Source organism: Perca fluviatilis, chromosome 7 (assembly GCF_010015445.1).
Source record: "Perca fluviatilis chromosome 7, GENO_Pfluv_1.0, whole genome shotgun sequence".
Classification (NCBI taxonomy): domain Eukaryota; kingdom Metazoa; phylum Chordata; class Actinopteri; order Perciformes; family Percidae; genus Perca; species Perca fluviatilis.
Genome location: NC_053118.1, coordinates 11,282,650 through 11,310,124, shown reverse-complemented (window position 1 = coordinate 11,310,124; position 27,475 = coordinate 11,282,650). Strand labels below are relative to the sequence as shown.

The 27,475-nt window shown below is 40.3% G+C and overlaps 1 long non-coding RNA gene across 1 annotated transcript in view; it reads right to left on the bottom strand.

The window, feature by feature from the left end:
- Positions 1-272: 272 nt before the first annotated feature.
- LOC120562313 overlaps positions 273-27,475 on the bottom strand; it is a 73,559-nt gene continuing 46,356 nt past the window's right edge. Inside the window, exons 3-4 of the long non-coding RNA XR_005639740.1 lie at positions 1,560-1,641; positions 273-589 (exon numbers count right to left, since the gene is read on the bottom strand). This is a non-coding gene — a long non-coding RNA (uncharacterized LOC120562313). The remainder of the gene's footprint in view (positions 590-1,559; positions 1,642-27,475) is intronic.

Sequence of the window (27,475 nt, the reverse complement as noted above, 5' to 3'; positions counted from 1 at the left end):
TGTGTTGGAGGCTGTGCTGCTTTTTGATCCCAAACTGACTTAAGTGGTTTAACCCAAGTGAGCAACTGATGTTGACAGCCCGAAAAAACTTAAAACATCCCCTTTTAAAAGCCCAACACAAAGCCACATGCAATAATGAGTAATGCTCACATGTGTTACTTTTATTCAAAACTCATGAGCATGTTGAAAATATAGGTTTTTTTTTTTTGGGAGGGGGGGGAATAGTGTTTGATTTGTAAGATTCTTTGACATAGGGTGGTTTTCACGGGGGTTTAACCATATTGACATAAGGTCAGGGATTCAATGTTCAACGTCAGCCGGCTGGCTAAAATACCAAAAATGAAAAACAGCAGCTGTCAGTCATCGGCAAAATAATCACTGGCTCATGCAGCGACGGAGGAATGTAATGATAGGAAATCCAGACAAAAGGTAGGAGTGATGAGCGTCCAGCGATGCAGCGAAGCGACCTGTGTGAGTGCAGGGGGACTCTTATTAATGAAGGTGTGAGGGTCTCCATCAGCATAGTGAACTGCTGACCCCGACAAGGGGAAGGAAGTACTCGGCCAGCTGCATGCCATTTTTCATCTCTCTGATAGAAGTCAAAAAGAGAGGCAAGGGGGGGGTGGGGGGGGGGTGGGACAGAAGGGGGACAGAGGAGAGAGAAAGGGGGCGGGTCCGATATTAAAAAGAAGTTGGCCCTGTGAAGTGTGGCGACGTGTTGGATGGAGGCCTCCTAAGCCGTGACCCCATGTGATTTGAAAGAGTGTCTAGCTCACCTCGTTAATCAAAGGCTGATGCGTATCACAGCGACCCCCCCCCCCCCACACAACACACACACACACACACACACACACACACACACCACCCAAAAGCCCACCTCAGACAGGTCCTTGTTGCACTTTGTCATTTTCCACAGGAGGTGCATGGGAAGATAACAATCGTCAGGTTGCCACATAGTTCAAGACAGGAAATAGTGGGGAAGGCTGGTGTGTGTGTGTGTGTGTGTGTGTGTGTGTGTGTGTGTGTGTGTGTGTGTGTGTGTGTGTGTGTGTGTGTGTGTGTGTGTGTATGTTCACGTTGATGAAAGGGGAAAACTGGGGTCAAGATTGTGGTCCATGTTTAGTTTAGTTTATTTAGCAGGACAATGTGCAGTTACATTAAAAAGATGGCTGCACCAGATTTAGCATTATGCTACTTTCCATCTGTAGTCCTCCACGATAAAGATGATGTTTCCAAATACTTTTATTTGACACATTTGCTTAATGATGCATTATATGAACACTCATGAAAGAGCAACCTGATTTCACACATTAACGTCTGTAACGCGGGTCACCACCGCACATGTGTGTCATTTGAGTCAGAGTCGGTTGGGCCTGAAGAATAAAAAGTTTGAAAATGAAGAAACAAATCTGGGGTGAAGTTAGAAAGAAAAAGAGAAACTCTGTAATTATATCTCTTGTGTCACTCTGCCATGTTTTTAATTTGTAATACACAAAAAAATCCCGTGTAAATTACCTACCACACTTTGCTGAAACAGACGTTCTAATAATAGAACTCACGTGCAAATTGGAATTCAAGGAGTAATGTGTTTTTTGGCACGCGATTTCCCGTCCTCCCGGGCATCTGATTATCCTCTTCCTCCTGCAACGAGACAGTGGTGGAATTTATGGAGGAAGGTTTCGAAAGCATTTTCAGTGCAATCAACAAGATTTGCTTCGTTTAATCAAGGATGTGACAAATTGTTGAATCTTCTGCAAAAAAAGGTTGGGTTGTAATGATTTTTATTTTTTTTTTTACATGTATTCCACACGGGGAAAAAAAAAGGATTCTCAAGTTTGTATGCTCCTCTTTACTGCAAATGGTACAAAATAGCTTCGTAAACATGCGGTGTATTAAGTCTTGCTCCAGTCCAGTGTGATTGCTCCAGCTTGCACTGTTTGATCAGGGGAGAGAGAGAGAGAGAGAGAGAGAGAGAGAGAGAGAGAGAGAGAGGAAAAATGAGCCTGCCAGTGGTTAATTGAGCATACAGATTCCTAATGTGTCAGGCGGTGGCCTCGCAGATGAGGGATGGCACTTTTTTACGATGCATCTTCCTTTGTTTCCTCTTTAAGGCTAATGAAGTCGGCCTTCCAGTCGCCACCTGGGCCAGACACTCAGACACCAGAGACACTCTCACATCCCATTCACAAAGTCCAACAGCGAGTCATCATCCTCCACCCTCCCCCCCCCCCCACCACACACACACACACACACAGACACCCTCAGCCTGCCCAAAGACAAATACACACACATCCAATGACACGCACTCAAACGCAGGCATGCTCGTACACATAACTGTACATGAGTATGCACACGCGTACACACAATATAGCGGGGCTATTAGCTGGACGTTGTGATAAACTCACACTCTGGGACTGATGTTTACAGCATATTCATTATCAAAGCCGCAGACCTGTTTATTTTTACGGTCTCAAAACAGCAAGCATCCATTATCCAAAGATGTTTGTTATTTTTTTTTTTTTTTGTCTTTCTCACTTGTCTTTTTTTTTTTTTTCCTCCTACATGCCTTTAGGTCACCCACTAATGAGCTTAACACTGAGGAAAACGTGGAAGCGATTAGACGAGACTCCGCTGTTTGAACAACGGGGTGATCATATTGTACCTTATGATTACACACATTTATATCAACAGAAACAAGGGAGGAGGCAGCCTACGAGGATCACAGAGATATCTAGTTGGGTGACTTCACATGGGCTTTCCTGTGTGCGTGCGACCAGTGAATGATGTCCACTGTTGTTGGCATGCCTCGTACTCCCTTCCTTATCCTTGTTCTGCTTTAGCAAGGTGAGCCTTTAAAACCTCCTTCGGCGCCTCTCGTCTCTTCCGCTGTGGCAACTCGGGCCAAGTAGTTCTGGTCACCCAAACATGTTCAAGGTGCTCCGTGACCATATGTTTGCTCATTGGGGAGCGGAGCGGGGAAGGGCTGGACTCTCTGACCTTCACCCAGGTTGAGCAATGAATACTCCAGGCTCCGCTCGCTTGGGTTCATGCCAGGCGAACACAGTAGTCGGGCGACGCAGACACGCCAGCGGAGCCCAGCAAGCATCCGACGGCCGCAGACACACAGGAGGTGGCGAATTGTGAAGTTTATAGGAGAAAACCTAGATAGATTTCTGCTTGAGTTTGTCCAAACTAGTGTTTAATGCATGGTAGAATTCTCTAAACCTGTACTCAATTTTAGTCACAGTGTTTAAACCATAACAGAAGTTATCTCGGGACACTTCACAGGTAGAGTAGGTCTAGACCACACTTTATGATTTACAGAGACCCAACAGTTCTCCCCAAGAGCAAGCATTTAGTGGCCAGGGAAACCTTATTTTTAACAGGCAGAAACATCGGACAGAACCTGACTCGCCATCTAACACTGCAGATTGGGACGACGACACACATATATACAATAGGATTCATAGTAATTACATCCGTTGGCATTATGAGCAGTGGCAGTAACAATACAAATATATTTAGTCATCAGATAGTCATTTACTTGATGTTAGAAAAGGTTGGAATGACAAGGTTTTCTTACACACAGCAGCACAACAGCAACATGCTCATAATACATGGGTTGGAGCGCTGTAAGTGGCTCAATTAGAGCAGACATTTTAGACTGATTCTATGCATAACAGCAACAACAGAAAGGTAGATGTTTTGGTGCCATATATATGTACTCACATTTTCTACACACCACTAATATTTATTGTACAGCTGAACTCTTTCTCACTAGTTGAAATGATATGCCGTGCATGGCACATGCTGTGCTGTACATTTCCTTTACTGTAAATCAAAATCCAACTTCCATTTTCAGTTGCTTCATTTTATGATATCGATTCCTTATTTTGTGATATTCACCTATGGCAATTTCCATATGCCTCAAACAATAGCAACAGTTCCCTGTTTTAGTTCTCTTGGGTTGTAGGCAAAAGTGTTGCGGTTTAACAAGCACTCTGCCAGGATAAAAATAATTAGCATTGACTTTTAGTTTCCGTTTTAGCACTTTCACGGGCAGATTCAGGGCCAAAAGTAAGAACATATAAATGTTTAAAATTGCAATAATCTATATTTTCTCATTCAAAGTTGTTTAATATTTTAGATAGCAACTAGGAACTGAGGAAAAATGCCACATTTTATAGATAATGCATCCAATTTATTTCTCTTTACATTTACCTGAAGAAAAATCCAAACATAATTCAGTATTACATTTTTTTTTTATATTTTTATATACATTGTACATTAAATGTACATAGTTTTTATATACTTATTTTTTATTTTCGTTTCCTCAGAAGCTTCAAAACCACTTTAGTTACATTCCATTGTTCCCCATTGGACTTCTCTTACATTATTTCAATTAATTGTTTAGTTTGAACCTATTTTAACACACACACTGCCTGTTGAATTATACCATCTGCATGGGTGCAAAATAAGCAACAGATTAAACCTGCGCTGATAACTCAAAATGTCTGCTTAGTCGAGTCAACACGGGATCTTTATGGGGAGGGAAAGGGCTGAAGGAAAATGCCATTACTCTCTCGATAATTTAAACATGTGTTGGCATTTATCTTGGTGGTCCATGTCCGAACACTAATGACAGACTCTTGTTATTAGTGGACTGAATCAATGCCAAAGGCATGCCCACCCAAAAACTTTAATCCGTTAATGTTCCCCGCTCTCTAATTTGGTATTACGGAAAAATACACTAGATGCATAGGTGCAGTAGTTCTTCAAAGTAGTATAAATACAGAATAACACAACACATATCTGACATGGTTAGTTTTTTTTTTAGATCTCTCTCTCTGTACCAGTCTTCTAACATCAAACTTCATTTTCGTGGGAAGATTAAATATTTCTGCTCGAGAACACCCTTTAAACTATGAAATGACTGGTGTCACACACAGACACCCCATGTACACACACACACACACACACACACACACAGACACACACACACAGACACACACACACACACCACGCTTCCCCGATTTTGGATGGATAGATGGTTGGGAAGAGGAGGAAGGGAGGTGGGTGGGGGGGGGGCTGAAATATATAATCTCCTGAAAAGAATGAGGCCCTCTGGGATTTTCTCAAAGTGGCCCCTCTTTGCACTGGGGCTGGGGGAGAGTGGGTGAGTGTTGGTGGTGTGGGTGAGGGGGAAGGGGTGGGGGACAAAAACATGGCCACTCCACACTGTAACCTGAGCCAGAAGGGGGCCAATCTGTCAAATAATTAGCTGTTGCCCAGCACAAAGGTTTTATTTGCAGGAATTTCATCGAGGCAGGATTGAATAATATGTCTGTGTATTGTGCGGGGTCATGGGAACATCATCTCTTACTGGTGGGCCATAAAAGACGGCTAAATGATAATGAGAAAAGGCTCTGGTAATTCAATTCCTCAAGCGTTGGTTTCCATCCCCCCCCCCCCCCCCCCTCCTCCTCTCGCTCAGTCTTTCTGTCCTTTCTCTCTGCTCAGCTAATTGCGGAACTTTGTGTTGATGTTGAAGTGGCTTTATTCAGAGTGCAGGGAAAACACACGCTGGTGTACGATTTGAACTGCGCAAAAAGAAAATGTTTACACATAATCACATCTTTTGTCCTAGTTTTTGTTATTTGGTATAAAATGCATAAATGAACAGCAAAAACACTTGCCTTTCCAAGGTCTGATGTTTTACTGTGCAATGTGGCAAAATAATTAAATAAATAAAGCAGGTATAAATGGGTACATAGGCAGGCACATAAATAAAAATAAATTATTTTTTAACAGATCATTTTGAAGTTTTATTTAAATACCTTAATATAAATGAATAGATAATCAGTGGTTTTTGCTTCTTTCTCCCAAACCCATATGGCTCAGTTGTCTTTTTGTACATTGACCCCTGACCTCTGAGAGCAGCCAACCAGGAAGTGGATAGTGTTAAAAGGGATTGATTGGCTTGTGGTCTATAGATGATTGTTTATATCATTCCATACTGCAGGTTTGACCTGCGATGACCCCTCTTCGGACCAATCCGCTGAGAGCCATGACCTGCGTCCATTTGCAACAGCGCTAATTAGCTTTGACGGGCCTGGGTTTGCGTCGGGGGGGGAAAATGAAGCCCTGCAGTGCCCTGATTGAAGAAAGACGCGGCGAGGCCACTCCACTTCGTGCCTTTTCCACATCCTCCCGCCTGAATGTCAAACACATTAAACTTAATGTACCAGCAAATCTTACTCAATTATTTGTATGTTGTTGAGGTGCATGCACGTGTGTGTGTTTATGTGCGTGTCTGGTGGCCCGCTAAATAGTGTTCATATGTCAGTGTATGTTCAGCTGTCTGAGCACACTCAAGCATGCTGGTGTTTACATGTTAGAGGGAGAGAGAAGTGGGAGAGACAGAGTTTGCCGTTGCACTGGTATGTCTGTCCATGTGGGATGAGGTTAAGCATCCTGCAAGCCATTGCACTGGGATGAGGAAAACTTGCTTTTAAGTAAAATAATTGGATTATTGCATCCTGTGATCGCGCTAATTATAATGAAAGCAAGCTTACAATTTTCCAATTATTATTCTATGCTGATTCTGTTCCTCTCTAATAAAGAGGAGCACTGATGCAAAACAAAATGCCAGGACTCCATTTCCTGCCTGTGCCTTACAGCTATTCGGAGATGAGGGACGTACACACACATCCAAATATATCGCCCCCAACACGCCACATAAAACATCTGACTACAGAACGTACACAGCTCCCAAAATTACACGTAATTGTATGCAAATTGTTGCCATGTACAGTACTCTTCCTTTGAATCAAATGCACATAGGCATTGAAAAAAATAAGAAAAGCATTGATCTGCTTTTAAAATACAGAGATCCAACTAAATCAAACTTAAGATTCATATGTTTGAAAATGTACAAACCGCAATGTGTAAACTAAAAAGGACAGTACAGTATAGTTGTATATTCTCCACTGTGTCCTTGGTTACCACCGACATGAGTCACTCACTCTGAATCTGACAAATCATTGTATTAAATCTCCTCCCCTCACAGTATCTCCCATTCTCTCCCCGCTCCTCCTCCTCCTCCTCCTCCTCCTCCTCCTCCTCCTCCACCACATGTCCGAGAACACACACACACACACGCACACACACACACTCTCAGTATAAGTCACTCAAACGTCTCTCTGCCATGCCTGTCAGTCTCCCACCAAATTCCCTGGATCCCACTACATCTGACAGTATTTCATCTTGGATTTGAGGATAAGTGAGAGGATTTCAGTTCAAGCTCGGAGCTTAGCATGAAAACGCTGCTCAGTGTGAAAAGCTAAGGGTTTACACGATGTGGGATCCCCCCCCCCAACTCTCTCTCTCTCTCTCTCTCTCTCTCTCTCTCTCTCTCTCTCTCTCTCTCTTTGCGGGGTTTTGTTGATTTAGCTGTGAGTGGCTGCCTGACACAACATTGGCTAACTCCTCAAGGAGCTAACCCCATTGCATAGTTATTCTATCACTGGACTCCGAGGGGAACACAAAAAGGATGTGTTTTAATTAAGCAAAACCCAGGGGCTTCAGTATTACTATAACCACATGAAGGTGGAAACAGTGAGATGAGGATGGAGAGAAATTGTAATGTTTGAAGTAACACCTAGTTTATGTGAGGTGATTGGAAAATAATGCATATTCTTGTATTGGCTACTATGATTTGACACATAGAATTTTGATGATCACAGGGATAGGGGATATTTTGTGCATATATTATATTTAGTGCTGTCAGTTTAACGCGTTATTAACGGCGTTAACGCAAACCCATTTTAACGGCGTACGTTTTTTTATCGCAAGATTAACGTTCTTTTTGGCCCAGCAGACTTTGTAGTTTTTTTCACATGCTGTTGCAACAACTAGTAACGTTAGAAAAACTACAACACCACACCGGATCTAGCTAGACCGGAAACAAAACAACATGCACGCTGCGCACACTTGTTTGCACTTGCTTGCGAGCCGGCCAAAGAGTAGTACATACCTGCAAACTAGTCGCTTTTCGACGAAAATCGCCGTTTTGAATGGGGTCCGAGACCCGGTGCTAATACGGCACCGGTGCCTTAACAACCGTTATCTACCGGACTGAATAGCAACGCAGATTTCGGTGCCTTATTTAGGTGCCACTTAAATGCCTGCGCTTCTCTCTGATGCTCCGAAAACGGACGTTAGAGGGAACTGAAACATTTCCGCACAGGAGGCCAGTCAACACTACACTTAGCAGCAGGTAACGTTAGCCTACCGTTAGCTAGCAGCTGGATTAAACGCGGTTAAAATGTTGACAGCTAAACGGTGTAAAGTGTGTCTGTATTTCACTGGAGAGGACTCCAACACCGGACTGTAGCTGCCATTGTCTGAAAAACACAGTCATGATGTCATGTTGCTCGCCTCGCCAGCCTCGTGGTGCATTCACTGTAATTGTAAAATACCCTTTTCCCATCCAGTGGTTGTTTTCACCGTTTTGTGCTCCTTTTTTTTAGATCAACTTTTTATTGTTTTATATTTTTGAACATACAGAACAGACAAATACAATTGAACAAGTTGCTCCTTTTTTAAATATATATTTCGGTTCAGGCACCGTTTTAAAAGTATCGTATCATGTTGATAAGAGCATTAAAATTAGAAAAAATGACACTATGACATTAATGCGATTAATCGCGATTAAATATTTTAATTGTTTGACAGCACTAGTTATATTGTAATTATGTCTGGATTCTATTGAAAAAAAAAACAAGGGATAGTTATATTTTGAAGTAGGGTTGTATGGGGTACTTATCCATATTCAATAAATGGCGGTTAGTGCGGCACCAGTTTGGAGAAGCAGGATGGAGTACCGACACAGAAGCTAAGCAATGTACCCCTGTGAATGCAGCAGCCAAACGTACCTAAAAAAAAAATAAAACACTACCTAATTAAAAATCGATTTAAGTGTACGCTATATTTAGAATATTTTCACTGCTTTATTTTGCGGTCAGACAGCCCTTTCCGATGACAAACCGAAGCCGTCATGTACATCTATGCTCTCCTCAAAGCCACCAGACTCCTTTGATAAAAACAGTAATTACCTCACAGAACATGGGAGTTGCTGGTCTACCGCTGCCTCCATCGGTTAGTTTCTTTGTGTTATTGTGTGACTTTGGTGAATTAAAACTAAAACCCTTTAAAATACTAACGTCAACTATCCTTGTTGGAGTCATAGTAAAGTCTCTATAGAGCATTTGGACTTCTACTGTATGTTACATTACAGCAATGCTGAAAAACACCAACTGGCCAAAATCTTATGTAAAAGGTAAATCAATTAAGCCAAAATGTATCAATGCAAATGTAATTTGAAACAACTCCAAAGGGACTTCATCTGAGCCAATGCAAAATCAGTGCTGCACAGAGGTCAGCGTGTATGCAATGTTTGCAGTGTTAGAATTTAGAATGCGTGCTGTCAATCTGACAATGGTGATTTCCATTGGATCAGAGTACTGCCATGGAACCAGCACTGGAATTTTTTTTTTTTTTTTTTAAAGTGCCAGCTATTTTAGTCCCTGACAAATAATTGTATCTTTAAGTTACATTTGCTACAATCTACAGTGCAAAGCTGTTAGGAAATAATTTACCATTAAACAAACTACAAAGGACAACAATAAACTATATATGTTTAACCTCTTCTTCTCCCCGTTTACATCTTCAGTAGGAATGGGGCTGAGTGCCACCGGACATGACTTTGTATGTTTTGGTCTTATTCAGTGTGATATGTTGGGACTATGACCGTAAACAGAAAAAGATAAATGTGTTAACGCCTCCATAACTTTCCACGATTATTTAAAGCTGAAAGGACGTCTCCCTCTTTGTGATTTGTGCCTGAAAGCAGAATTTTTTCATGTCTGCTTGCTCAAATCAAGGAATATTCTAAATTTAAATATACCGGTATATTCAAATTGTAAAAGAACATGGCTATCTGCCTTGCATGTTCTTCGTACTCTAAACCAGGGGTCTTCAATGTTTGTAAGCCAAGGACCCCTTAACTGAGAGACATGGAGCAGGGACCCCCTACTACGTATATAGTGTAAAATTAAGTTGCATATTAAGCTGGGCCTACAATAACGTGTAGGGCGGCCTAAAGCCTTTATACATTTTTAGTGCAAAACATACTGAGCTATAAATACAATAATTGTTGCATGATTTCATAAATCATGTGTTAATGTTAAACATACATGTGGCACAGTGAATCCTTAGGATTAACTGCATCTGTGGATGACTATCTTACCTATAGACCAGTAAGCCTATCATTCATTTTGTTTTTTTTCCCCACAAATAGGCTGATTTAAATTTACTAATAATATGTTGGATTTATGTTAAGAGATTTGAATTTTTGGAAAAACTTTCAAAAAATTAACAATAATTTGGTGCCCCCTGCAGTAACTCTGAGGACCCCCTAGGCGTCCCGGACTTCTTGTTGAAGATTTCTGCTCGAAACGATGTTATGTCAGATTGAGCTCAGCCGGTCGTTGAACGGTGAATTCACAGCGAGGGAGTAGCCGTGTAGATGATGTTTCAACCATGCGGCTGGCACAAAGCCAGAAGAAAACAAACATCCGAGGGGAAAAAGAAGTGTAATTTACACAAAGACACTGACGAAAATGTATAACTGGAGAGACCACAAGATTCGGGAACTTCTTTAGGTAAAGGCCAATGCCGAAATCGTGAAATCGTCAGACAAATTCAAGGAATAACAAGAGACTTGTTTGTTTATTACCAAATTAAGAACAGGCTCTTTGACCTCGAGGTAATCTGCGTCACGTCCTGCCTCCTGCACGCTCTGAGGGAGAGATGCCCACAGCCTATAAATTAAGTTTTACGAGATAGGACATTATTTTATTTGTTTATTTTGTGTGTAGGCATCAAGATCTTTTAAAATACAAGATTAAGTTGAAATAAATAAACCTTTGCCCTCTTATGGACATAATGTGCAAAATCTAAATACTCAAATAGTTCCAATCTATGCATTTTTTGATTAAAAAGCAGCTTTTGGCCTTTCAATTTTGGGCCTTGTCAGCAAAAACAATCCAGCAGATTTCCTGTGAAAACCAACCAGGCAACACACACAGGGTGAGACACAAGGCAATGGCTGACATAAAGCACCAGTCTTCTTGGTTATAATCTCGTTTAGTCCTACATATAATTACAGTAATTATACTAATACCTTCAGAGTGCTGTGATATGATTTACTTTGTGTGGGTGGACTGATAGTGAATTGACCCGAGTGTCTTCTTGTGGATGTAGCGCATTCTGCTGCTGCATACATGTCTAACAGACTCTAATAACAGGTGAAGGGTTAGAGTGGACCCTCCACCCCAACACACACAAATATCTAGCAGCATAAGTTAACCCTGGAAATAAAGAAATAAAGGCATTACATGGAGAACCTGAGAAGAATCTTGAATGCCAGTTGCCGGTAGGAAAGATGGATTGCCTGAATTGTCCACCAATCACCAAACAACACATTGGCTGCAGCATTGATTGATGAAGTATTTAAGTCGTCAATCTCACATCACCTGCTTTCCCAGCCACTCCCTCCACGCCCCAACATGACTGCAGAAAAGCTATGCTGTGTCTGCAGATCGGATGAACCCTGACCGATGGAGAGCTTTGCAGTACTTTCAGCTTTTGAGATCAACATTTGGTTGGTTATGAGATTGACTGTGGTCATATAAATAAGACAAAAATAACATACAATTGTTCAATGCTTGTGAGCAGATTGCACTGTACATTTGGTCACCACAGAGAGGTAAGGTGGCGGCCTTTCTTGGGACACGGCGCTTGGTTCAAACAGAGGTCTGGCATTAAGTCCCTGCTTGTGTTTCGGAGACAGAGCCTTCAGTGTTGCAGCCCCATCCCTCTGAAACACCCTCCCTGCAGATATCCGAAACTCTACATCCCTGGACATATTTAAAAAAACTCCTGAAACACCACCTGTTTACCACAGCCTACAACCTCCTTTAGCAAACTGTGGCGTTATTCCGCCACCGCCGCCCTCGGCACGCACTACTTTGCAATAGGCCCGAGTGTATATAACTCAGCCCAATATTATTGATTACAAATCATGATTAACAATAATTCTATTGCTAAAAATGGAACATTAGCCCTCACCTCTGACCTTATTTGCAGACCTCTTTGTACTCCATGATGTATTCAATATCATAATCATGCTTGAGTACTCTTGGTTTGAAAAAGAGGGGTTGGAAAATCAATGGGACTGCAGCCATAAGCAGAGAGAAAACATCACACCTGCAGATATTGTGTTGACAGTGCATCGGAGAGCAAACACAGAGCCGCTGTCGTCTTGGAGTTATGCTGAAGAGGCCATTGATCCGCCCGTTAACCTATTCTCCTGCATCAGTCCATGCAGCAAACCCTCAGAGGAAAAGCGACCTCCCCCCACCCTGGCCATTGTTTCCCTCCACTAATATGATACCCCCCGAAGGTTCTCCACAGACCTCATTTCTAATCAATGCGTGTGGTTGGTGGGATCATCCTGTCTGTGCAAATTAATGACTTCACTTTTTTCTGTGGTTTCATTCCATCGATTTGTTTTATTAGCCCATTGATCTCCATGCACCCCCTCCCCTCAACCTACCCTCTACCTCACCCAGCCCCAACCCTCTGCTTCCTCTTTGCTTATCAATATCAGAGTTGATGGCATCAATTCTGCCCCCACAAAAAGTGCGTCCTTCATCGAAGAATCACTTCGGGGATAGTCTACGCATATCCACGATGTTCCACTTCCGGGATTGCTCCGGGGCTGCCAGAAATTCCGCCGGATGTCACCTTTTTCGGCCAGATGTCCGTTATCTTCCGCTTTCTTTGTGTTGACTCCGGTGGATTTCTGAGGACTATGGTTAACTGCTCCTCAGATCTCTGGAGGGTAAATCCAGACAGCTAGCTAGACTATCTGTCCAATCGGAGTTTTCTGTTGCACGACTAAAACAACCTTTGAACACACACGTTCCACCAAAACAAGTTCCTTCCCGAGGCTATTTTGCAGCATCACCATGGCTCGGTCCGGCGCTTAGCACCGCCCAAGACGGTTGCAATTGGTTTAAAGAAATGGCAAAAAACCAGAGCACGTTTTTCTGCCATCCCAGAATGCTGTGTGGCTTAACCAGACCCTCCTACGCAGCGCTGTGGAGGAAGTTCTGGCAATAACAAAACAAAAACATACGTAGGAGTAGGGAGGGGTGCATCCTGATAGGACGAGACTAACTCTTGTTATCAAATACACAGAGATTTGGGCGATTTTGTGAGCAGAAAAATTATTTTAACAAGCTTTTTTTTCAAGTGAACTCAACGGTTGAACCAAACATACAGACGCTTACAAAACAAAGGCTTATACTTTTATTGTTCTCTGTAGGTCCAAAATATGAATATCCAGTTAGAAGTAATCTGGTTTTATTAGTTTAATACAACTGTCATGGTCTAAATCACAGAGACGCTCATCTGGTCAGGGCTCGGTGGTCTTATTAACAGCCATATCTAACTCTCTCCCCTATAATTCCCTTTGAGATCCGAACAAAAGGATAGGAAGTGCTTTACTCCGACAAGTCAGACTTCACTTCACAGGAGGAATTACAGCTTTTCATTTTCTGTCACTGGAGCGTTTTAGTGAGGTGCCCCACTAGCATAACGATGTTCTTTCTCTCTTGTTTTATGACTTGAACCATGCACAAAGAGTTGATTCACAGTAATTACATGTGAAAACACAAATGCCGACGCGTATATGTGAACTCGCTGAGAGACAGCCGCAAAAGTACACACACCAGATATTCTAATGCTGAAAGAAATATATGGTCAGGGCCAGACACACTTACAGACTAAAACCCTGCAGTGAAACTAAAAACACACAGGGAATCCCTAGAGGAAACCAAATTCAAATGTGTGGTTGTTTAGGTTAGCCTCATGTCCATCAATGCTTCTGTCTGAATCCATTATGTTAAACACAGTTTGTATTCTCTGGACGGCCGCAGTTAAACATTGTTCTCTCATAGCCACTTCTGTATTATTTCTGTCCTTCCTGAGCCATCAAATAGTGGCACATGTTGCTTAAGAAAACACGCTAAAGTAATACTGGAGCCTGTAAAATTACTGGCCCCACCCAGTGTTCGAACTATACCATGGCCTTCGGAGGGGGTGGTTGTGCGCTTGTGACTTACTGAATGACTTCCAAAGATACATAACCGCTACAAGTGTATGCACTATATAGGATTCACCCTATTCTAATTTATCAACAGGAATAGATAGGTCAAACAGCCAGCCACAAATAGTCTATAAACAAAGTATCAGGTTGTCTTTGAGATTTCATATGAACAACGATTAAAAGTTACTCAGTCTACCGAAGAATACCATAACTCCTCCGTTCAATGAAGCGATGCACCCCAAGCTTCCATCCTTAACAAACAGCCATATATATCGGGTCTTCCAGTCTCTCCACTGCTTGCTGTTCCAATTTAACGGGAAAGATCAGCAAGAGGGGTTAGGATTGTGACCGGCCTCTGACGAGCTGTTGCCACCACCATCTTCCGCCAGAGAGGACATTATTTCTTCAGCTTCTTCTTGCGTTGCCCCCCCCCACGGCGGTAGGTGTGCCAACAGGGCTTGCAGCAGGTGAATCGGTTGTGCTTTAACGTCATCGCTACGCTGTTTCTTAGTAAAAACCTAAATTAATTAAACTGCCTTGTTTTCTTTTTGTAATGGCTATATGATGCTTACTGCAGAATGGATTTCAAGGACTCTTTGAGTTAACTTACTAATGTACTAAACATGAGTTGAATTTGCACCGCAGCGCCACCACGCCTTGATGCTCATGACACGAATAGCATGTTTACTTCTCTTTATTGAAGTGAATTAGGTTTAAATCGCACATCACAGATTCCTCCATCCTCTACCATGGTTATCTTGCTATCCAAGAGAAATCGCTCCTTAGCCTTTGAACACAAAAGGATAAAACATAGTTAGATCAAAATGAATCTGAGGAATCAACACTTCAGTTTTTTTACCTACAATTTGACAGAAATCATGAAAAATAAATCCCCAGAGATGTCCAAGTGGCAACAATTTTGATTTAGAAATTTAAATGACATGCAGCTTGAAGAGGCAATACTAGAGGTGAGGGACTGGAGTCACACAGACTCGAGTCACAATTTAGGACTTTAAACTTCCTTGACTTACACTGATAAACAACTCGACTTTGACTTGGTATTCAGTCTTGAGACTTGACTTAGACTTGAGACAGATGTAATACGAAGTAATATTTTTACTTTTTTCAAGATATTGAGAAGTTACGTTTTTGTTTTTGTAACATGATTGTGCAATTTTTTGTGAAATGTCCGCCAACACAGATTAGAAAGCAAACGTTAATTTTTAACCTACTTCAGATTGTATGATTTGACTTGTGACTTTCTTGACTTATAGCAGGGTGTTATGATATTAATATTGGTCTTTCAGGTAGTGGGCAGGATCAGACTGACGTGACATGAGGGGGGGAGTGGTTGTGTGCTGATTCAACCTGGATAGTAACAGGTGTGTGGGATTATTGCTATTTTGGAGAGCTCAGTGGAAAAAGCACAAAGGAACACGGTGGAGCACATGTCGCTAAACGAAGAACACTACAGAAGACAGAGGACCGAAATACTTTGTTTTCCCTACAAACTTTTGTATATCGGAACTGAGACAACAAAGGAGGAGCGGGGCTGGCCCGGCATGGACAACGACGGAACAGAGCCGCTTAAGCACCGGAGTGGTCCCAGAGGCAGTCGTCGTCTCCTGAACGCTAAACTATGCAGTGTCTAAAGTGAGTCAGTGACACCACGCAAACCCCTCCAGAAGTAGGAAAGCATTGCACTCACCCAGGTTGGTTAGTCACACACTCCCGTTGAATGCAACACGTAGGGAAAAGGAGGCAGACGGATTTGTTTTTGTTACCAGCTAGGCTAACCTGTAACAGCGGTGGTCGTTGTGGTTTTAACGAGGCTGGTTAGTGTAGCATGTTCGTAACGCAGGGACTCGACTTGCAGCCCGGTCTCATGGCAGTTCGTGATATGTTCACGTTATTGAATCCATTAAGTCGTGGACAGGACACGTAAATGTTATTTTTTTCGTGTGGCGATTACGAATTTTAAAGCAATGTATTTCAATGGGAAGCATATTTCGTGATCACAGAATGATGACAGTAGTGAGTAGTATTGATAAGGCGAAAGTCCGCGCAGGGAAGTTGGTCGGGGTGGTGGACGGGTCAAAAAACACAGGACTTTCACCCCGGAGACTGGGGATCGCGTCCCGCAGTTCCTTTCCTCGTTATTCTCTTCCTAACCACAACCGTCCCTCTGTTGTCGGCGTGTCCCGCGTGACGGTTCCTTTCCCCCGTCCTTCTCTTCCTAACCACAACCGTCCCGTTGTTGTGACGTTTCATTTCCCCGTTGTTGTGTGCCCCCGCGCCCAGGGATCGCGTCCCATGAGTGGCGGCCCGTCCCGTTTTTGTGGCCGGCGTGTGGCGCCTCATTTCCCCGTTGTTGCGTCCCCCAGAGCAGGTTCGAAAATCGTGACCTGTACACGTTCAAAATGCGTGCGTACGAAATAAAAAACGCCAATAAATCGGGACCGAAATAAATGGTCACAAATTAAAATCAAAATATCAAATTCCTTTGAATGTGGATGCAATCTTGTTTGAAAATTAACATCCAAGTCCTGACAATGTCCATGTTCAAAAAAAAAAAAGGCCCAACCACCCCTTTTTTCCCCCCCTCTGATGTTTATCCAGCTTGTGGGAATTCCTGTTCCTCAGGATGGATCTGGAGTCGTCATGACTGGTGATGTTCCCGTCCCACCCTGCCGGGCTCTTCCATGGAAATCACACCCCACGCAGAAAGACGATTACTCACTTTCCCTCGACTTAGACCTAACACTGCTGACCTGACAGTGTGTTTATATTTATAAATACCAGTAAGGTGAATCGTCATAAAATCCTGCACAAGGAAACAGTACATAGATGGAATTTATATTTTAGCCACTTGGTTATCTGACAGAGCGGATTACAACGCTTGCCCACACACAATTTAAAGATTTCATTTTAAAAAGGGGCACCCCATTGATTTTACACCTACAGTTCAGTTTACTCTTCATGAGTAGTAGCCTGTAGAAATATTTGAATAATGTATTATGTAGCCCTGGAAGGGGCTTTCCAAAGTTTGAAAAAATAACCAATGATGTCTTTATCTCAGCGTGGGCTCAAGAATTTAAATTTTCAACAGCAAGATTTTGTTACAAACTGGAGATGTAGGGTTTGAAAGAAGTGGGCATTTAGTAGGGAGGGGGTGTCTAAAGAAAGACACAGTTGAGTTGCATTGTGGGAAATGTAGGATCAACTGTTTGTGTAGCTTGACCCATGCTACAAACTAAAATTTGTTTTTCTCAGCCTCCAGAGAAGCTCCACGCATGATAAAAACTCCAGGATACAACTTGTTCTCTCTCCATCTATATAAAGCAAAAAAAAACAAAAAAAAACACATTATATATATATATATATATATATATATATATATATATATATATATATATATATATATATAAAAGCAAAGCAAAAATATTTACATAGATCTAAATGGTAAGATATTTACAATACTTCCTACAAGCATTTCCACAAACAGACCTCTAACCTCCATCATCTTGATACTATTATGTATGATTTAAATCTGGGATTCATGTCATAAAGATTTATCTCTGGGATTAAATGTGGTAGAACATTCAGCACATAAACAGGCAGGTATCTTAAGTTTAGGTGGGTTTAGCTACATCCCTACATCTCTGTCCTGTCTTTACATCAATCCTTTCAGTGCTTCTGGCAGCAGTTTCCTGCTCTTTCATCTGGCTCCCTTGTGGTAGGACTATTAGCCCAGCCTGTATACCTGCAAATGTTTGGGAGGCAGCTGGCTTTGGACGCTCAGTGCCTGCACTGGCCCAGGGGCTGCTGGGACCTGGGAACGCTGGCACCAAATACCGATGGGTAATTAGACCTTCATTCAAGAGCAAATGTGGCAAGCATTAGACACACGGCTCTTTCCGGTTCAATTCATATCTCCATCCTGCCTTCCTTGCCCTTCTAACAATCACATCTTCACTTTTTCCACTTTTTCTCTTGTTTATGTTTTTCCAGTCTTGGACAATTTCATCTCAGGCCAACAGCTTGACCCAACATTGTTTTGTTGTTTGTTTGTTTTAGATGTGGAAATTTGCGGTCTAACAGAGACACAAAAAGCTGCCAATCAGTAAGAAGAAAATTACTCCAATTTCGGTCATTTTGATAATCAAAGCCCGCTCGTTTGAATATAAAATGAAATTCGGGAAATCAGGATCATTCAAAGCAGCAATCCGAAGCCACTCGCCTTTTTAGGTTTAATTTGTCACCCCAAAAATACTTAACACTGGCAAAGCAATGCAATATTATAGATATGACCATATAATCATCTCTGCTCTTTTTGTGTTTAAAATGTAAATAATAGTTTAGCCATAAAAGTAGAATCTTCTCTTTTACTGTAGACAAGCTTATGTGCAGTATAGTAGCCTACTCTCTTTAAAACATTCATTCAAAAATAATGCTGTTTTTTCATAATTTTTAGTTCTCACCAGAGTCTCAGGTACCCGAGTGTCTAGACATGATGTAAACTGAATATTTTTGCACGGTTCTGTTGATGTCACGTTATGTGCCACTTTGTCTTTCTCAGCTGTGAGAAACATGACAGCGGCTGCTTCTCATGTAAGAGGAAAACTATGAGAGGCCCCTTCTAGTTTTGTGGTGAAAGGTGACATAACCCATAATTCCACTGAAACCACAATGTGCTTTTATCAGATGTTCTTCTGATACTGTGAGGGTGGTTCACATGACACTAAGCAGTCACTATGACCAATGACTGAATTGCTGTAAATGCACAAAAGTGTGGAAGGCCAAAGTGTTCAGTATTAAACAAATAAATGAGACACTATGAAATAAATAATAATATGAATTAAAGTGTAATATTGAACTACTACTTTGTGAAATAATTAAAAAGAACATTAAAACTCTGCTTTGTTTTTCTCTCTCTAGCTCCTGTTGGCTAGAGAAACTTCTAACTATGTTGGCAACCAACTAGCTAAACTGGTTTGTGAGCTCAAATTACTAAACAAACATTAGTAGTAAAGAGTTATTATATCTGCAGCACTTTAATGGTTTCTTTTGATATTATTCAACAGTGTTGTGATTTTAAAGAGGTTACTTAAAGAAAGGCATTTTGTCTATTCTCTCTGGTTTTTCTTGCCAACAACAGCTAGCCAGTTTAGCTGGCAGTCGGTGAGTCTGCTTGGCAACAGATGGCATGTGATTGGCTAAAAGCTGAGAGGGCGGAGATTGCTCCAAAAGTCATGAAAAAGTAATATTGTGACAAAATGTCACAAAAAATGAAAGTGGCATTGGAAAAAGTGGCATTTAAACAGTCTCCCGATAAAGGGAATTTCAAAATGAAATTTCTGAAATGAAATCCTGTATGAAAATGGGCTGAGCTTTAATAATATCTGAAATGATATCACAATCTGTTCTATTATTATTATTATTATTATTATTATTATTATTATTATTATTATTACTACTACTACTACTACTACTACTACTATTACTATTATTATTATTATTATTATTATTAATTTTATTTCATTTATCCATGTGATTATTTAATGTGTTTTTATTTATTTAATTAATGTTGCACATGTTGGGGTTCCATAGAGAAGGGCATAAACATGGATATAAAATAGCTAAATTCTACGGATCATAATGCGAAATATGCAATTGCCTCCTTAAATCCTTGTAGATATGTGAGGCTTGAACAGGCTGGCGCTCTGCTCTTTGCTGTGCAGTGAATTGAATCGGAAGCTGCTTTTAGCGGTCAGGGAAAAACACTGGGTCCAAATTAGCATAAACAGGAACACAAAAGAAAAAAGGGGAAAGGAACGAAACAGAAAATAGCATTGTCAACAGGACCCCCCGGTGAGGAATTTCAATTTCATATATCTAATTATCCCTGTCAGATGGAAAGAAGTGACAAAAAGCTGTCTTTGTTCTCTCTCTTTATCTCCCGCATCTCTCTCAATTAATTTCAGCATACGAATATGACTAATTGTCTCTCTACCGCTCTGCAGCCACATAAATAATAATTTCGGTCCATGTTTGGTGGGGGGGGTGGGATGTTCACGCATCAATTTATGATATTTGAACACAATGGATTATGCATAATTCAGGTGATCGCGTTAGCAGGCCGATGCAACCTCTCTGTAGGCATCACCCTCTGCCCCGCAGTCTTGTAGCCTGCATAATACCTCTATATTTTCCCTCTTTTGTGAACGAGAGCGTTATGTCTCGCATTTCTGTCACTGGGATTTTTTCTTTGTTTAGAATGATGATATTAGCATCATAATCAAACAGAAAGAAAGAGGCAGCAGTGATGAGTGATTTATGCATGGTTTGTGTGGAGAGACCAAAAAAAAAAAACAGTCACCATCTACTGCGCATTTTAATCACATATGCGCATGTTAAAGTTTATTGTTTTATTAATTCATGTGCTAACTAACTTGAAAAATCAAGTTTCCCGAGTACACAGTGCTAAGCAATAAAACTTTCTCGATAGATTAGTTTACTTTCAGAGTTAGAATCCACAATACAGGGCATTTACATTTGACAACAGAGACGTCCCATTGGCTTGAGGTTTTAAGTACTGTTGTCAAATTGCCCACCTCATGCCAAGGCCGATGAGGTGGTGGCGCATTTTGAGGAAGCTGGACAGGAAGGTTGTGGACTGCAAAAACTGGTGTGTTTAATATAAAAAAAATTATTAAATAAAACCATACTCAAACAGCAGGCACAAACTGAAGCCAGGCAGATACAAAAAAAAATTAAAAAGGAGGCAAAATAACATCAAACAAATAAAATGGCAAGCGCTCAGCAAGCTGCCCAATCTTTCATCCCTCTCCCCTTCTCCGCTCTTTAAAAGGCACTGCACACCCACACAGTTGTTTTGAGTTTATGGTTGATTAGACCTCTTCCCGGACTGTGTGGGTATGGTTATCTTTCTGAGTCTCCTGTTAGCGTTGTTGCACCTGTTAGGGCAGGAAAAATGACAGCTTTATCATCCTTATTGGTAGATTCAGATTTGTGACCTAATATATTGGTGTCAATGGTCTGGCCCACTTAACCTGAGCATGGGTCTAATCATATAACTGAAATCACCTGTGTGGGTGTTCAGAGGCTTTAACTCAGCCTCACCTAATTGGCAGCTACCACCTGTACCGGTAAGCATAGGGTGAGCCAAACTGAAAGAAAAAAAATAACACTTGGATCTGGAAAACACCATGACCTGTAAATAAATTAGATATTGCTGACATTTTTATATAGTACAACAGTACAATTATCCAAATGTGCCTAAACAATTGGAATTGCAGAATTGTGTTTTGACAGTTGCAGGATACTATAGACCTCCTTCTGCACCAAAGGATACTTTTTCCTCATTATCTGATTGTTTGTCATCTATAAAATATACCAAAATGGCTTTAATGGGTGACTTAAATTGGGATTGGCTAACTCCTGCATCTGATTTAATTAAAAGTTTTTGTGACTCAGCGAATTTGACCCAAATTATAGACTCGCCTACTAGGCCAAACCCTAAACATCCTGAAAAGTCTACGCTCCTTGATTTGTTTTTAACCAATGTGCCACAGAAATAAAAAGCTACTGCTGTTTTTGCAAATGATATGATAATTGATCTTAATCCTTGTGACTGGACCAGGGTAAATTTGATCCTGGAGCCTGAGATAGCGTTGCAATATTTTAACCCTTGTGTTATCTTCCCCATCGACCATGCAACTTTTAGTTTTTCTGGGTCAAAATGTAAAAAGAATTCAAACGTTTTGGTTGTCTTTTTTGACACTTGTCACTTTTTTCGAAGTTTCTGTCTATATTTTTCTGCGCTTTGACATTTTTTAAACTTTTCCCATGTTTTTTGTCACTTTTTCCTGACATTTCTTTTTTTTACTTTTTTCGATGTTTTTGTCAAGTTTTTCAACATTCTATTATCAATTTTTCTTTACATGCTATATAATTGAATAAAACACCCAAAGTCTATGAAAGTATCGAACTGATCATGTATTTAACTTGTGAAGAGCGTTGTAGGGAACCATCCACGTTATTTTGTTTTAAAATTTGGTTGAAAGAAACCTGCATTTCTGATATAGAAACTTTTTGAAAATGGGTCAAATTTGACCCAAGGACAAGGAGGGTTAAATCACTATTTTTGGACATTATGAACAAGCATGCTCTTCTTAGGAAATATAAGATTAAAAGGCGTGATAATTCGTGGTTTTCAGAGCAATTGTCTGATCTAATTCATGAGCATGATCTTGCTTGGTCAACGGTAAAGAAATCCAAAAATACCTCAGACTGGAAACATTTTAGGCACCTCAGAAACAAATGTGTCTCTCAAATACGCAAAGCGAAATAGAATTTTATGTAAATGAAATATGTGAAAGTTCAGCTAACCCCTCTAAATTTTGGAAAGGGATACTGTGCTGCCAAATGCATTAAAGTTGAATGATAAAAATTATTACATACAAGAAAAGTATGTGATTCCCTAAACCAGCACTTTAAATCTTCTGGGTTGTTGTTTGAGCATGCAACACAACACAACAACAGATGAGACAAGAGGATTACTCTTTGTCTAGCCCTTGTGTTGACTTCGGGTCACATTGACCCGTTTTCAATTTTTGTGTTATATCAGAAAATATGGGACGTAGAAATCAGCGCTGAAAATGTGTAGAAGAAAAATGTAACAATTTAAAACATTAGAAAAAGCAAAAATGAACTGTAAAAAAAGGTGTCAAAAATGTCAGAAAAAAGTGTTTTTTTCAAGGTTGATAGGAAGACAACACAAGGGCTAGGGAAAATGTACAGTTCGATTTTGATCTTGTTCCTATTGCAACGTAAGAGGTATATGATGCTCTTATAAGGTTAAATGCCAAGAAATCCTCTGGTCCTGATGGGTTGGAGCCATACTTTTTAAATATTGCTGTGGAACATATTGCAGAACCTTTGACACACGTTTTCAACCTGACTATTGAAACGGAATTAATACCTAGTGTATTGAAGTCAGCATATGTCACTCCTTTAATAAAGGGTGGTGACCGATCAAATCCAAACAATTATAGGCCAATATCTAAGGCCTTGTTTTAGCCAAGGACTTATAAGTGACCAGTTGAAAGACTATTTACCAACAAATAACATTTTAAATGATTTGCAGTCTGGTTTTCGTAAAAAACACAGCACTGACACTGCCACTATGAAAGTATTAAATGATTTCATAAGTGCTATTGATTCTAAAGAATATTGTGCTGCACTGTTCTTAGATCTTTCAAAGGCGTTTGACACAGTTGACCACTCTGTCCTGTCGCAGAGATTAATGGATATTGGAATGTCTTCAAAACCTGTCAAATGGTTTGGCAACTACTTGAGTGGCCAAACACAAAGTGTTCAGGTTGATGGTGTGTCCTCAAACTCAGGGGTCCATTTTGGGTCCCATTTTATTTATTATTTATTTAAATGACGTGTCAGAATGTAACAAAAGCAAAGTGTCATTTTTATGCGGATGACACAGTTTTGTATTGTTCTGCTTCATCCTTAATACGTGTATCAGAAGACATGCAATCTGCTTTTAACATTATTCAGAAGAATCTCCATAAATTGAGACTTGTACTAAACTCTGACAAAACTAAAATGATGTGCTTCTCTAAATCAAGGAACACAGACGATGCTTGTCACTAGATGACAAAGTAATTGAACAAGTGTCAGTCTACAAATATCTTGGTTTCTTCTTAGAAGAAAGTTTGTCCTTCAAGCAGTATATAAAGTGTTTCTATTATAGAAACAAAGGCGGTTTCTCTTTTAGTGCAAGAAAAACACTTATACAAGCAACATTGTGGTCAATGCTGGATTATGGTGATATTTTATACATGCATGTAAATCAATCTTCTCTGAAAATGCTGGACTCAGTATACCATGCAGCACTAAGATTTGCAACTAATTCTAGTTTCCATACTCATCACTATAGCTTGTATGAGAGTGTTGTTTGGCCTTCTTTGCACAATTGCAGGTTGGAGCATTGGTATATTTTTCTTTTTAGGGCCATATTGTGTAAACTGCCTCCTTACTTATGTTCTCTCCTGACTCCCAAAGTCACCACCAGGAAATGTAATCTTCGATCATATGGGCAAATCATGTATTACATTCCCCAAACACGAACTGTCTTCCGTGAAAGTGCCTTTAAAGTTTTTGCACCCTCATCCTGGTATAAATTGCAGAATCATCTTAAATTAGACTACCTACCAACAATGACACAGTTTAAAATTAGGATAAAGGACTATTTGAGTACTAAATGCACATGTACTGTTACTGAGCGCTGCTGGTGATTAGGTGGAGATGATGTTAAATTGCCAACTTTTTCTGTTTTTTGTTGTTTGTTTTTCACTGTATATTTTAATATGGAACTATTCTACTGCTGTTTTGGCCAGGACTTCCTTGAAAAAGAGATTCTGAATCTCAATGGGATTATTTCCTGGTAAAATAAAGGTTAATAAAAATGTTTAAAAAAATATTTTATATTATGTGGAGCACCCCACATTATATAAAAATGTCAATTGCTGCAAAACTATTTTACCCATGGTGGTACACCTTAGGAGTGCCCAGCCCCTCCCTGCTGAAAGGACATAATCAGGCAAACCTGCAGGCACTCTTCTTAATTGCGCTGGTGAGCAGCTGATCACATCACAGGCAGAACCATAGCAACATACTATGTCCCCATGAACCAAACAGGCATGTCATTTTACACAAGTTAAATGATAAATTATCAAATCAAATAAAACATACTGAAATTAAGAATTAAGTAGACACAAAACATTGTTAATTTTTGGAACGGGGCCTAATGAAAAAGGGAGAAAAGCAGCCTTTTCACAAGTAAGTTAGCGGTCCAATAGAACGCCATAAAATAGAGCTGTTATCTGCGGCAGCAATCAACTCTGCTAAAGGCCATATTCAAAATTAATATTTACCTGACCGACAGTGAGCTAAAACAGGAATAGGGATTAACCTTCTACATCCAAACTATTTCCACTAGATCACAGGCAATTCACTTTTTTATGCATTTTATATTCCTCACAGCAAAGTTCAAACTACATGCAAAGTTTATGGTATGTTCTAATGTTAATGAACATAAATGGCATTTTTTGCCACCAAATATAGACCTACACTCAAGCGGTTGGGTTGGGAACCGATATTGTTGCAGTTAGCGTTGCTTAAAATATGAACGTGTTTTGACTTTAGCTGAAGTTATATCTCAAAAACAGTCGATTTCCAGGGATTCAAGGAAAGTGTGCTTCTGCTCCCGGGACAAAAAATGTCTCATTTTCTGGAAAAATATAAAAATAAAACTACTCAGTATAATTTATCACTTCACTTAAGGGGCGCACAGAAAAAGTAATACAAGTTAAATAATGAGTAATTAATGAGATTTTGTGCCGCTCAGTGGCTGATCTTAAGTTGTCAGTACGCAGTTTTGCATATACAAACCTCAATTCCAATGAAGTTGGGACATTGTGTAAAACGTAAATAAAAACAAATACACTACAACGAGAAATATATTTAATGTTCAACCTGATAAAGTTTTTTTGCAAATATTCACTCATTTTCAATTTGATGCCTGCAACACGTTCCATAAAAGCTGGGACAGGGGCATGTTTACCACTGTGTTACATCACCTTTCCTTTTAATAACACTATTAAAGAATAGGTGGAATTCTTTCCCATTCTTGCTTAATATACGTCTTCAGTTGCTCAACAGTCCAGGGTCTCCGTTGTCGTATTTTGCGCTTCATAATGCGCCACACATTTTCATTTGGAGAGGTCTGGACTGTTGGTGAGCCATTCTAATACCCACACTCTTTCACTACAAAGCCACGCTGTTGTAACACGTGCATTGTGTTGGCATTGTCTTGCTGACATGAGCAGGTAAGTCCCTGAAAAAGACGTTGCTTGGATGGCAGCATATGTTGCTCCAAAACCTGTATGTACTGTTCAGTATTAATGGTGCCTTCACAGATGTGCAAGTTACCCATGCCATGGGCACCAACACACCCCCATACCTTCACAGATGCTGGCTTTGAACTTCTGGATGGTCCTTTTCCTCTTTGTCCTGGAGGACATGACGTCCATGATTTCACAACAAAAACAAAACAACAAATTTGAAATGTGGACTCGTCAGACCACAGCACACTTTTCCACTTTGTTTCAGTCCACCTCAGATGAGCTCGGGCCCAGAGAAGCGGGCGGCGTTTCCGGTTGTTGTTGATATATGGCTTTCGCTTTTCATGGTAGTATAAACTTGCACTTGTAGATGTAGCGACAAATTGTGTTAACTGACAATGGTTTTCCGAAGTGTTCCTCAGCCCCCTTGGTGATATCCTTTACATAACGATCTTGGTTTTTAATGGAGTGAGGGATCAAAGGTCACAGGCATTCAATGTTGGTTTTCGGCATTGTCGTTTACGTGCAGAGATTTATCCAGATTCTCTGAATCTTTTGATGATATTATGGACTTTAAATGCTGAAATCCCTAAATTCCTTGTGTACGTTGAAAAATGTTGTTCTTAAACTGTTGGACTATTTGCGCACGCAGTTGTTCACAAAGTGGTGAACCTCGCCCCATCCTTGCTTGTGAAGGACTGAACCTTTGGGGGATGCTTCTTTTATACCCAATCATGACCAATTAACCTGTTCACCTGTGGAAATTCCTCAACTTTCCCAGTTTCCTTTTGTTGCCCCTGTCCCAGCTTTTTTGGAACGTGTTGCAGGCATCAAATTCAAAATTAGTGAATATTTGCAAAAAAAATAATAAAGTTTATCAGTTTGAACATTAAATATCTTGTCTTTCTAGTGTATTCAATTTAATATAGGTTGAAAAAGCTTTGCAAATCATTGTATTCTGTTTTTATTTACGTATTTATGAACTTATGAACACCGTCTGTTCTCTTGTAACTTGTATTTATCTTCTAGTCCTCAATTCAGAGATAGGACGTTCTGACAATTCATGAATTATCAGGTTGCTCCTGATTCGATCCTCACTTGTTTCATAGTAGCACAAGTTTGTGTACTGTATTGTGAAGTGTTTCCGCTCATTTTACTATTTCAATCTAAATTACGTGGCAAAGAAACACTCAGACTTATAATCAAAACTTATTTCCCCTTTATATAAATTGGTTTATCATGAAAGTATTGCAGTCTGGTTTACATTTAACTGACATCACAAGGGTGACTCTGACAG